This window comes from Salvelinus sp. IW2-2015, linkage group LG25, assembly GCF_002910315.2.
Source record: "Salvelinus sp. IW2-2015 linkage group LG25, ASM291031v2, whole genome shotgun sequence".
Classification (NCBI taxonomy): domain Eukaryota; kingdom Metazoa; phylum Chordata; class Actinopteri; order Salmoniformes; family Salmonidae; genus Salvelinus; species Salvelinus sp. IW2-2015.
Genome location: NC_036865.1, coordinates 25425434 through 25440393, shown reverse-complemented (window position 1 = coordinate 25440393; position 14960 = coordinate 25425434).

The window sequence follows — 14960 nt, the reverse complement described above, 5'->3', positions numbered from 1 at the left end:
AACTTTTGTTGCCAGTGGTTTAGACATTAATGGCTGTGTGTTTAGTTATTTTGAGGGGACAGCAAATTTACACTGTTATACAAGCTGTACACTCACTACTTTACATTGTAGCAAAGTGTCATTTCTTCAGTGTTGTCACATGAAAAGAATATACTAAATATTTACAAAAATGTGAGGGGTGTACTCACTTTTGTGATATACTGTATATACTGTACTCTATACCATCTACTGCATCTTGCCATCTTGATGTAAGTTATCACTAGCCACTTTAAACAATGCCACTTTATATAATGTTTAATACCCTACATTACTCATCTCATATGTATATACTGTACTCTATACCATCTACTGCATCTTGCCTTTGCCGTTCGGGCATCACTCATTCAATATTTTTATGTACATATTCGTAATCATTCCTTTACACTTGTGTGTATAAGGTAGTTGTTGTGAAATTGTTAGTGTAGATTACTTGTTAGATATTACTGCATGGTCGGAACTAGAAGACAAGCATTTCGCTACACTCGCATTAACATCTGCTAACCATGTGTATGTGACAAATACATTTGATTTGATTTTGATTTGAGCTCCAGCTAGAACACAACCCAGTATAGGCTCCCAGTTTGGTGTCTACTGAACACAACCCAGTTGAGTAGCTCCAGTGGTGTCTACTGAACACAACCCAGGTAGTAGCTCCCAGTTTGGTGTCTACTGAACACAACCCAGGTAGTAGCTCCCAGTTTGGTGTCTACTGAACACAACACCAGGTAGTAGCTCCCAGTTTGGTGTCTACTGAACACAACCCAGGTAGTAGCTCCCAGTTGGTGTCTACTGAACACAACCCAGGTAGTAGCTCCCAGTTTGGTGTCTACTGAACACAACCCAGTAGTAGCTCCCAGTTTGTGTCTACTGAACACAACCCAGTTAGTAGCTCCCAGTTTGGTGTCTACTGAACACAACCCAGTTAGTAAGCCTCCCAGTTTGGTGTCTACTGAACACAAACCCAGTAGTAGCTCCCAGTTTGGTGTCTACTGAAACACCAACCACAGTTAGTAGCTCCCAGTTTGTGGTGTCTACTGAACACAACCCAGTTAGTAGCTCCAGTTTGTGTGTCTACTGGAACGCACAACCCATGTAGTAGGCTCCGAGTACACCCCTAAGTGAAAATGTCCAAATTGGGCCCAAAGTGTCAATATTTTGTGTGGCCACCATCATTTTCCAGCACTGCCTTAACCCTCTTGGGCATGGAGTTCACCAGAGCTTCACAGGTTGCCACTGGAGTCCTCTTCCACTCCTCCATGACGACATCACGGAGCTGGTGGATGTTAGAGACCTTGCACTCCACCACCTTCCGTTTGAGGATGCCCCACAGATGCTCAATAGGGTTTAGGTCTGGAGACATGCTTGGCCAGTCCATCACCTGCAGAGCTGCCTGAGAATCATTTTMCTAGTTCTTCAAAGTAGATATGGAATACGACTGGCTCTATCCCTCTTGTCGTTGTGTACATTCCTCTATCATACCACGTTTCTGCGCTGAACTAGGTTGAATATTTGCTAAATGAAAAATACAACTCCCTTCAGCCCAGCGTCCCACATCGTTCTCGACTTGATTTCTCCCGTGATTGATTTGATTTCGCTCTAGAGAAACAGAGCATCGGGCTCACGAAACTAAATGGAATTCAAGTAATTGAACCGATGTCAGTCTATTAGATGTTAAATAACAGAAAAAATATGACATTTCTGTTAATCACTCAGCACTAGTGCCTGGATGAATGCTGGTATTGTCTGGGCACACACGAATGTCTGAACACTTCACACACCCTCTGTATTCAGGTCGGTGCAGGAAACGGGGACGGACTGCGGGTAGCAGGTGATAGTTGACTGAGGAAACAGCTACGGCGTTGCCTCAGGATAGCCAAGGAGAAAAGGGCTAGTCTTTCAGTATCTAAGTTTCCATCCAGTTGGCGACAGATTTTCATGCAAATATTCTACAATATSCAAAAAKAAAATATGAGCATTTTCCCACCAGTGGTGTTTCCACCAAACTGACTTGTTGCCGAAATAAAATCAGTGTGTGATGAYGTGGTGCACACAGAATGTACTTTGTCGCTTAAGTGTTCATGTACCAAATAAAAAACACATTTTCTATGTGTTTCCATYGCATTTTCAACTATACAGATAGTTTTGTCACAAACTGTTGCATTAAATAGMAAATGTGCCTACTCTGGTCTTGACATGTGCTCTCTAGCCAACAGTTTACAGATACAGTAYGGGTAGGTTAGTCWACATGATGAGATTATTATGGATAAAYGCGAGAAAAATGTTATTTGTCAAATGGCAGTCAAGCATCCATCATGTCACCAGATTAAGTCCCTCAACATTTATTGGAAAAGATTTGACCAAACACAGATTTCCATCAGGAGACTGGTATCCATATAATAGACACAAATTGTTTTTTGTTTGCTAATATGTTCTCTACAACGGAYCCCTGTTTCCCACTCTGGGTTCCCGCTCCGTTCCGACTGCTGTGACCGAGCTTTAGTGTTCTCTAATCAAAACAAGCCGGCCCGTTCATGACCAGACCACACGGCCAAGGAACCACGATACCACTATTCTACCACTAAATCCCCCCTGTTCCTGTGCACAGTGGCAAGATTATTCCGCCACTGTTTTCTTCAACAGACAGTCCCCACTGGACATAAACTGGTTAAATCAATGTTGTTTCAATGTAATTTGTCAACGTATTGTGACGTGGAATCTATGTGGAAAATGCATTGGATTTTTAAAAAGTACTGTTCTGAGGGTAACATTTCAGCCACAGGACTGTGTCACCATGGTAACCAATTTTCAACATAGACAAACCTTGTATAAAATGTTGAATTTGTACCTTTTGAAACAACGTCAGATTCCAACTTAATATCCACTATCAAGAAAAAAACTAGGCWKGGCAGCACCTTCWACTGGAGAGTTGATCTGTCTACAGCTATGGCTTCATTCTCCTATCCAGGGTTTTAACCAAGCCCTGCTTAGCTTTCATATTTGTCACTCTCACCAATGTGCTGTCCTGAAATGAGATATTTGAGAATGATTGTTGAGAAATCTCCACTTCATAGATTTGCTATTGCTTTCGAAGTCATTCCAAAGGGTAGGTTCAACAGAGCAAAGGAAATGTAACCATACTTTATCAATCATATACACTACACCTCCTTCCAAAATCATGGGCATTAATATAGAGTTGATCCCCCTTGACTCCTATAACAGCCTCCACTCTTCTGGGAAGGCTTTCCTCTAGAAGTTGGAACATTGCTGCGGGGACTTACTTCCATTCAGCCATGAGCATTAGTGAGGTCRGGCACTGATRTTKGGCTATTAKGCCTGGCTCGCATTCGGCGTTCCAATTAATCCCAACGTTGTTCGATGSKGTTGAGGTCAGGGCTCTGTGCAGGCCAGTCAAGTTCTTCCACATCGATTTTGACAAACCATTTCTGTATGGACCTTGCTTTGTGCTYGGGGGCATTTTCATGCTGAAACAGGAAAGGGCCTTYCCCAAACTGTTGCCACAAAGTTGGAAGCACAGAATCGTCTAGAATGTCATTTTATGCTGTAGCGTTAAGATTTCCCTTCACTAGCCCRAGCCATGAAAAACAGCCCCAGACCATTATTCCTCCTCCACCAAACTTTACAGTTGGGATAGTAGCGTTCTCCTGGCATCTGCCAAACAGATTTGTCCTTTGGACTGTCAGATGGTGTAGCGTGATTCATCACTCCAGAGAATGCATTTACACTGCTCCAGAGTCCAATGGCGGTGAGCTTTACACTACTCCGGCCGACGCTTGGCATTGTGCATGGTGATCTTAGGCTTGTGTGCGGCTGCGTGACCATGGAAACCCATTTCATGAAGCTCCCGACGTTGCTTCCAAAGGCAGTTTGGAACTTGGTGTGAGTGTTTCAACTGAGTGCAGACGATTTTTACGCGCTATGGGCTTCAGCACTCCACGGTCCCGTTCTGTGAGCTTGTGTGGCCTACCATTTTGCGGYTGAGCCGCTGTTGCTCCTAGACGTTTCCACTTCACAATAACAACACTTACAGTTGACCGGGCAGCTCTAGCAGGGCAGAAATGTGACGAACTGACTTGTTGGAAAGTGGCATCCTATGACYGTGCCACATCMCTGAGYTCTTCAGTACRGCCATTCTACTGCCAATGTTTGTCTATGGAGAGTTCATGGCTGTGTGTTCAATTTTATACACATGTCAGCAATGTGTGTGGCTGAAATAGCCAAATCCACTAATTTGAAGGGATTTCCACATACTTTTGGCCATGTAGTTTATCACTAATGATGCTATTTAGGCCTATATAGCATTTGGGAAGTCATCAACAGCTATTGTTTAAGTTCAGCCCAGGATTCAACTAGAACTATAAACCTGGTGGTTCGAGCCCTGAATGCTGATTGGATGAAAGCTATGGTACAATATATCAGACAGTATACCATGGGTAAATTTACTATTTACTGATCTAATTACGTTGGTAATCAGTTTATAATAGCAATAAGGAACCTCTGGGGCTGTATCCAGGCTTCTCGTTGCGTTGTGCAGAGAACAGCCTTTAGTCTGATATTTTAGCATATACCACACCTTTTTGGGCCTAGGGTTTCACATTTTGGTCGATTTCAAATGGAAATCTCAAGTTAATAATAAATTCACATCTCCATCTCAACCAAAAATAAAAGTTAAAGAATAGTATCAAATCAATCTGTATTTAATGTGAAGTTTGATTTGATAACACGTTGGGAATTCAACAAACTTTTGGCTGTCTTTTTGTGTAGGTGAAAATAGGTTGGAATCTCATTGATCTCATTGAGCCGTGTTCTGCCCCTGAGCAATGCAGTTAACCCACTGTTCCCCGGGCGCCGAAGACGTGGATGTCGATTATGGCAGTCCCCYGCACCTCTCTGATTCAGAGGGGTTGGGTTAAAGGCAGAAGACACATTTCAGTTGAAGGCGTTCAGTTGAACAACAGACTAGGTATCCCCCTTTCCTTTTATGCTGTGATAATGTATTAGGYCTACTGCACAAACCCGTTTTTTTTTAAGGCTCATGTTAATTTGTTTTACATTTTAACAGTAGATCTCGGCTTGCTTTTTGACTGCGAAAGTGATCTTGACTCAGAAAAGGTTAGTTACCACTGTCTTAGATCTGGAACCATTTATAGAGGGTTCTAGAAAGAACACTTCATAGAGGTTTCTAGAAGGAACCATTTACCAGGGGTTCTATGAAGCAGGGCTCAACATTAAGTGCTTTATAAATACATTTGATTGATTAAGGCTTGTCCAGGACAGGAAAAAATGTTTTTATTCGGACAAGCATAATATAGATTTAAGTTGTCCGAATGAATTAGCAACAACTAAATCACCCAACAATCACAATATTAAACAATTACTCCATTCAGAGTTGGATCAAAGTTTTCTCCAGAAGTTGTTTCTCTCTGTCTCTGCAGAGCGCATCGGAGTAGAATTATTGCATTTACAGGCACGAACGGTCTTTCAATCACCTGCGGTTGCGAAATGCGTATTTGAGATCAAAGCACAGAGCTGCGTGTAGCCACGAGTGCACATTTCTTGATATTCTGTGATAGTGAGTTATTTGCCSAGTTATAGCAACTTGTTTGTAAGAAAACTGGGTTGGTACGGTCATGAAAAGTTGTGGTGTGTGCTGTGCATCACCTGTATGTGTGCAAATGCGAGGGGGCCGTTGTTTGGGGGAGAGCGAGACATTGAAGCAACAGGCAGCCTAAATAATGATTGACTAACCAGTTGTTATGTCTGTTGTCTATGTCATGGAAAGAGCAGGGGTTTCTAATGTGTTGTACACTGTGTGTGTGTGTGTGTGTGTATACACTGAACAAAAATATAAAAGCAACATGCACAGTTTTGGTCCTATGTTTCATGAGCTGAAATCAAACATCCCAGAAATGTTCCATACGCACAAAAAGCTTATTTCTCTCAAATTTTGTTCACATTCCCAGTTAGTAAGGATTTGTTCTTTGCCAAGATAATCTATCCACTTGTCAGGTGTGGCATATCAAGAAGCTGATTAACAGCATGATCATTACACTTGTGGACCTTGTGCTGGGGACAATAATAACACAATGCCACAGAATGCCACAGTCAAAGATGTCCCAAGTTTTGAGGGATTGTGCAATTGGCATGCTGACTGCAGGAATGTCCACCAGCGTTGTTGCCAGAGAGTTGAATGTTAATTTCTCTACCATAATCCTCCTCCAACATCATTTTAGAGAATTTGGCAGTACGTCCAACCGGCCTCACAACCGTAGACCATGTGTAACCACGCTAGCCCAGGACCTCCACATCCGGGCTTCTTCACATGTGGATCGTCTTGAGACCAGCCACCCGAACAGCTGATGACACTGAGGAGTATTTCTGTCTGTAATAAAGCCCTTTTGTGTGGAAAAAGATATCGTAATTGGCTGGACCTGTCTCCCCAGTGGGTGGGCCTATGCCCTCCCAGGCCCACCCATGGCTGCACCCCTGCCCAGTCACGTGAAATCCATATAATTTATTTCAATTGACTGATCCTTATATGAACTGTAGCTCAGTAAAATGTTAGACATTTTAGCATGTTGTGTTTATATTTTGCCCAGTGTATATAGATGGATAGATATACACGGAGTTTACAAAACATTGACACCTTCCTAATATTTCATGCAGAGTCCATGCCCCAATGGATTGAGGCTGTTCTAATGGGAAAAGGGGTGGTGGGGTGCAACTCAATATTAGGAAGGTGTTCGGTATACTCAGTGTATTTGGATTCCCACGTGTTACATCAGTAATCCATGTCCTCACGTCTAAGGGATAGAGTACCTCTCAACAGTAACAGTATCCTATGTGTCACTTATTGGCATAGGTTCTAAGACGTTGGCATGTCTGTCGGCTCATCCTGCTTGCTGACATTGGGGATGGATGTCACCTATTTAGTTTGGTGTGCTAAAATCTAAGACCTATCCTCTTTAGACCGGCAGCACTCAAAATAGGCCTGAGTTATAAGGGCAGGGGAGAGTTAATGTGGCCTTGGACAACCTCTGGGTGCCATTGATAGCTTCATCACACCTTGATGAGAACATTAAAGTCCCACTCCAGCCTCACTAGAACCTCATTTATCATCTGATTTACTTAACAAAAGGCACACCAGGTGTCCTCTGACTTGGCGGTGGTGGGGGGGGCTTTTCTTCTTTTGTCCTCAATAGCTCCTCCATTTTTCCCACAGACAAGGGGGGAAGCCGATGACATCAGAGTGCAGCATAAGACCAACTCTTTCAATGGCCAAACTCTTGAATGCGCAATTGTGTAAAAAAAMMAMCAATATTTTGCTCAAAACAAAATGTTTCACCTTTAACACTAGAACCGTCATAGGCCAATGGCCACTGAAGTTTGATAAACATTTTAATGAAAAGTATTTAGAGCCCTTTTAACAGTTACATATATATATTTTATTTATACCTCTTCCTAACTTAACCCGCCAAGACAATTTGCTGTAGGATGACTTGGTACCCAGCCAGGCGCTAATGCATCTCTCTCCTCACTGAATGACAAATGGATGAATGGGCGATTTAATTGTGCACCTTAMTTCACAATCTAATTTAAATTAGGCCCAACTGAATGATAAGGAGGGTGAAGAGGTTGATTTTAATTTAGAAATACAGTAGTGTAATGATGAGTTTATGTTCTGCCTATTCAGGTGCGCAACTTTGGTTTTAGAAGTGGGGGGGACATATTTTTTTATCTACCCGACCGGTCTGAGGCGTCCGCATGGTCCTAAAGCACAAYGTGCCTCGTTTTGTATCACATTCCAGTGATAAAACTGTCAGAGATGCAATTTCAGAATGTGCCCAGTGAAAGTTGTGCCTCTCTGCCTATTTATCAGCGTTGGAGCTCATGTTAATAGTTTTACTGCAWGGCTTTCAAGTTGATAACATTCTCTTTCACGTTTTTCTGTGTAAAAAAGAAAAGAAGCTGTTATGGGACTCTTATTTACAAAAAATGTGATTAGTAATAGAGTTATAGTAAGGGAAACGAAAGCATGCTATGTGTTGCAGTAGGCCTTTAGAATAAGTTGCAAAACATATCCTTGACTTTATCCAAGTTGATGAGTGGGAAACAAACAATGCCAGTCAGCCTGCATAGCCGGCCCATTGAAACTACATCTAAACTATTCCTAAACTAATTTTACACCTAATAAGAGTTAGCCTATAGACAAGATAAAATGTACAATAATCTGACTAGTGACAATATTAGGCCTATAAATTGTCAAATTGTATATGAAGAGATGTGCGCATCTTGTAATTGACAGATGCAGGGAAAGGAGCATCCCTTTATCATATCCTCCTTCAGAGTCACATGCAGGTAAAACATTGTGATTTCTATATAGTATCTGAAAAAGCATATTATGAAGTTTATATGATGCTTACCTTTGTCAAATAACTCTCAAAATTCAAGAGGTGCAKCTCTTTCCAAATKTCCCTTTTTYCAAGAATAACCATGCTGTTCATTAATTAAGCACATGACCACTTGCGGTGCTGCATTTCTCTGGCTGCCAAGCAAAAACGAGTAACATAATAAATCAAATTTAAATATGCTATTCTGTCGTCAATGGATGAATGGGCGATAGAAACCAGATAGAAACAGATAATGGTGCATGTGACTTCAGTTAACTTTTGGTTAGCCGCTGATGTCCAAACCAAGTACTTCCTCAATTTCTTTCCATATCTGGGGAAAGATGAAACCAGGCCAGCGGGTGAGTAACTGTTTGACTGTGGTTTTGAGACTCGTGGCGCCTTACATGGGCAAAGGCAGAAATGTGACCATGGACAACTACTTCACATCAATTTCCCTGGCAGACAAGTTGATTGCAAAGAGACTAGCCTGCTGGGAACAGTGAACAAAGAAAGGCGTTGTCCTCTGCGCAGGACAACATACCAGTGGAGCTGTACTCCACATCAGTGATGGAGAGTGGTAAAGCTACACTCACGGTGTGCAGATGTTAAATAAGTGTTTGCATCCTCAGCACCGTGCATCCCCCTGGATCTGGCAGGTGAGCTTCGTGAGAACCACATGAACGCCAAGAAAGAAGCTACAGCCGCCAAGCTGGCCTCCAAGCAGGCCGCCAAGCAGGCCTCCAAGCAGGCCGCCAAGCAGGCCTCCAAGCAGGCCTCCAAGCAGGCCGCCACGCAGGCCTCCACGCAGGCCTCCAAGCAGGCCGCCAAGCAGGCCTCCAAGCAGGCCTCCAAGCAGGCCGCCAAGCAGGCCGCCAAGGCAGCAGGTCCTGCCCTCCTCTTTCCCCAAGCACCACAGCTCCCACTCAGGACAAATAAGACACAATGTCAAGTCGGCAGCTGCACACAAAACAAGGCCCATGAAAACGGTGTGCAGTGCAACCGATTTGTTTGTGGGGCTGGCTCACACAAAGCACTGAAGCTGTGTGCTGACTGTGGACCTGAAGCGTAAAGAGAATTGATTCACGTGTAAAGGCACAAGGCACAGGTATAAGGGCACAATACAGTGTCTGATACTATCAACAAATTACTGTTTTTATATATTGTCATTAATATATTTCCACAAATATTTCTTCAACTAATAATTTACAATTGTTCATGCACTGGTGCTTTTGTTTAGGAATACAGCAAATAATTTCACCTCTGACCTGGCTGGTTATGTTATTATTATTATTTTCGTTTATACTTTGTCAAAAGAAGTTGTAACTCAAGTTTATTTTATATAGCCCTTCGTACATCAGCTAATATCTCGAAGTGCTGTACAGAAACCCAGCCTAAAACCCCAAACAGCAAGCAATGCAGGTGTAGAAGCACGGCGGCTAGGAAAAACTCCCTAGAAAGGCCAAAACCTAGGAAGAAACCTAGAGAGGAACCAGGCTATGAGTTGATAACTATAACTGGACGTTATTAATTACAATAAATATTTTACTAATGAATAGACAAATACAGTTGATCAAATGGATTACACTGTAATGTTTTTATTGTAAGTCAAATGAAAATAGCTCTGTTTTTTCGAGGACTTTGTAGAATTATACAAAACATATCCTTGACTCTATCGAAACAAATAACTGTTATTTTTTTAATGTATATACCGACCTGCCAACATGCACGCATGTTGTGTACCAACTACGCAATTCTCTGTCCATGTACGCAGGTACAAGATCCGAGTTAAAAGTACGCAGAAATGAATAGGGCCTGATTTTTTTAATTTTTTAATTTTTACATTTGAATAAAAAATACATCCACTGAGTAAATCAAACATCCCGATTCTCGAGCTGCAACACACAGACATGTACGGTGTTTGTGTCAACGGACATAGAGATTAGTGCATCATTATTTAACGTAGCTGTCTGCCCCTCCTGTTTGTTGTGATGCTGAGTTTGCCGACTGTCAGCTGTAGGTAAACACATGGACAAAACCCTTATCGACTACATGTGTTGTGGAAAGGTAATCACTAATTGTTTCAAGCTAACGTTTGCGAACATAAGATGGACATTCAGTGGGCTCTAAAGTTCCAGCAGTGCGAGTGAAAGAAATGAAATGCAAATACGAAAAATAACTGGTCRCATTTATGCGMGTGTGATGTACATTTAATTTTGCATCCCATTAGGTGTATTTTCCACATAACATTACGAGGGTCACGCAACCTGAAAGACTAACTGTAATTATGATCCATGTCACAAAAAGCATTACAGAAGTATAATCAAAAATAAATATAAACATCTTGGCATTAAATGGAGTGGGGAGTTTAGAAGACTGCACGATGAAGAATGAATGAGTGTCTGGTATTAGCTATAGAGGCAATGCTTCTATAGATTCACAAACTGCGCGCACGAGCGTGGGGGGGAGTAAACACCAATTCTGRRCGGTGCTACAAGCGCGAGTTGAATCTCCAATTTGCCGCGCGCGTCTGTTACTCTAAAAAGTAGGACAGGGTTGGCACGTATGGATATTTCTTCATGCAATTAATTCCTTCACAATAGTTTATGTACTATTTATCAACCATGTATTCATCAACCATGTATTATCACCCATGTATTCATCAACCATGTATTTATCAACCATGTAATTCATCCAACCATGTATTCATCAACCATGTATTCATCAACCATGTATTCATCAACCATGTATTCATCAACCATGTATTCATCAACCATGTATTCATCAACCACGTATTCATCAACCACGTATTCATCAAAACCACGTATTTATCAACATGTATTCATCAACCATGTATTATCAACCATGTATTTATCAACCATGTATTTATCAACCATGTATTCATCAACCATGTATTCATCACCATCGTATTCATCAACCATGTATTATCAACCAGTATTCATCAACCAGTATTCATCAACCACTGTATTCATCAACCAGTATTCATCAACCATGTATTCATCAACCATGTATTTCATCAACCATGTATTCATCAACATCATTCATCAACCATGCATTCATCAACCATGCATTCATCAACCATGTATTTATCAACCATGCATTCATCAACCATGCATTCATCAACCACGTATTCATCAACCACGTATTCATCAACCACGTATTCATCAACCACGTATTCATCAACCACGTATTCATCAACCACGTATTCATCAACCATGTATTCATCAACCATGCATTCATCAACCATGCATTCAATCAACCATGTATTCATCAACCATGTTTCATTTATCAACCATGCATTCATCAACCAATTTGGCATTCATCAACCACGTATTCATCAACCACGTATTCATCAACCACGTATTCATCAACCACGTATTCATCAACCACGTATTCATCAAGCATGTTTGCGTACCTTGCAGGTTGATATACATCTGATGCATATGCTAAAGGAGAAGCCCAACAACGTTCTGTAGCGGGTACTTACTGTATATGCTGAAAGGCCAGGCGGTTCTAGTGTTAAGTGTGTGTACTTTACTGTCATTATCAGTGGACTTTTGTTTTTCAACTGGAAAAGTAAAACAAATTGCTGGAGTAGGACTTTCATGTCGAAGACCCTATGTCACACTGGTGGCGAGAGGTTGAGTCCTATATTTCCGCTCTTCTCTCCCCCCCTCCCTCCCTATTGTCTCCATTTTTTCTCTCTCTTTTTTTAACTACCGGTTTGCGTGCGTGTGTGTACGTCCRCACATATGTACGTACATGCATGCATGTGTGTATTTGTGCGTGTGTGTCACAGAATAATAGTATAAATATTCCAGCATCCCAGATGTGTGTGTCAAACAGCAGTGCCAGATTAGGTTAGATTAGGTTCCAGACCCTACAGTACTGTACCTGTGTAATCCCTAAATTAAACACACAGCATGATGGCAGCCATCCTAATCTCATTATGTATTCATATCCTCTATTGGGCTCTGGGGTCTGTTGGGCACAACTGGAGAAGTTACTCATTGAAAAATGGATAACATAAATACAGCTATGATGTCATACAGACAAGCCAAACACCCCGTGAGTCCAAATGTGCACTTCACATTCCATATCATRAAAMTCATGTGATATACAGTGTCAACGTTTATGATCACTATGTTTGATGTACAGTTACTAGATGACATGGCTTCATACCCTCTGGGTTGTTCTCAACAGAATGAGCCTGTTTGTCTGTTGTRAAGAACATTTTCCACAGACCACACATCTGAATGCTCTCATGACTCCATTCTATGGGCACCAAAATTATTATCTGTTTCTCTGAATTTCCTTGTTGAAGCTTAACACTGTAAGATCCTATTTTATAACTTTTCTAGTCATGTTGGCAATATAACAAGCTTTCACGTCTTGCCTACCTGACCCAAATTGCGATTTTAAAATGAGTTGTTTTTGGATTGTGTAAACAGCAACAGTAATTGTGTAAAGGAGAGGATATGCAGGGCTGTGTTCCAAATAAAACAACTACAAGTGTGTTGCTCTAGTTCCTCAACGGTACAGCTAGGAGAGCTACAAAAGCACCTTTTAGTTAAGTGCATTGAAATTACTTATGAACTGTGCACATTTTTTAGAGGTGYGTGGCCACTTGGAAACACCAGTTAGTCCTCTTACTCAAATCTTTGTAATTGTTTTGTCTTATGTTGTACCTACCCCACATTTTCCAGGAATATTCTTATCGTCTTACTGAATGTATCCAGAGCATTCAGTTATCAACAAATACGGTCAAAAGTACAGTAAATGTAAAATGCACATAAAATCAACAGTGTAATGTTTGTGTCAGGTGAACTGTTGTGTCCTCTACTGTCGTGTCTTGACTATCATTGTGTTTGACTGTTATTTTATAAAATAATAACATACCACGTTCAATTATTACGCAATTAAATTATTCATATAACAATTTATTAAGTAGTAATCTGGGGCACCACGGGAAAAGTTATTTAACGAGTTACTATCTCCTGACTAAACTCTAAAGAGAAATCTTTTACATCAATCACAGTCAATTAAATTAATTCTTATTTACCTTATCAGTCTCATTCTGAATATTGCAATATCCTATAAATATGCACAAACCCTAGTCTCCATGATGAATAAGCGATATACAAAWTGTCTAAATTTATTTATTTACTAAGTAATCACACAGAATTACATAAACACACACACAGGATAGATTATACATTGGTTACTAACAAGATGCAATGAAAAGTCCCTAGTGAACTAAACCGATATGACAGCTTGTTACACAAAATGGCAGATTCAAAAGAGAGGGAAAGGGAGAGACAAAGGAATTCCACTAACGTACATACAGCTGATAACTATGCTCATGAAAAATGTGAATACTTTGCACATGAACGGCCGCTCATTCAAAAKAATTGCTATGTACATATTTACGTGTGTATGTCTATTGTCTCTCTGAAAACACTTGATTCATCTACAGGGAGTAATTCAACAGAAAGTCTCTGGTTGTGTAAGTCTTTGGTTGTCCACCAGAGATGACCATGTCCTTTGTAGTTGTAGTAGTTTGGTCTCGGAGTGTCTGTTAGAACGGCTCTTCCAGACATGGATCTTTCAAAGTACCACAAGGTGGTTCTCGGTCGCGTTTACTAGACTGAAGTACTTAAACAGCTGCAGACTGAATGTTCTGGTCTGATGTGAATTCTAACCATTGACTTCCGGCTCAACACCGTCCACCTGCTTGGTCTGTTAATTCTTCACGAGGCAATTTATGCACTCTGGCAAAAGGGCGGTTCTATTATATTTGGCATAATGTCTATGCTCACGTGGGCGTGGTTACGGACTGGATAAAACTGTTATATGTAAAACAGTTCTCATTTAGAAGGCTAACATCACATTTCATCTTCTCACAAATAGTTTAATATTTAATCATATAAGTTCCACTACATTTAGATGTAAACCTGACAACTGGAAAATGTACACTTTCATAAATACAGTTATGTTGTTCTACCGTCCTTAATGAGATCCCAAAACAACAACTGATCTGACATAATTATTCTTTAAGTACCCACGGATCATTCCAACTGTTTGGATTACAGAAATAATGTTTCATTATCCAATCTTGGATGTCACAGTATTAGAAAATCTCTCTCTGTTGTAACAAAGGGATTTTTAACTTCCATTTCTGCAGAGTGGGAGAGAGAGAGTGCCTGCAGATATTTACGACCGTCATAAAACGGCCAACTTCACCCCTCCCCCCCTCTGCGGGAGAGAGAGGGCACTGTAGAGTGGACTCACTGTAACCTGATCCTTCAGATCTTCACAGGAGAGTCATGACACTACTTTGGTCATAATCTCCAAATGGTTCCCTTTCAATTTCTACCATGCATATGCATTAAACATCACCAATAAACTATCATGGTCCAAACACACCAAGACAGTCGTGAAAAGTGCACGACAGCGGCTGTTCCTCCTAAGGAGTCTGAAAAGATTTGGCATGGG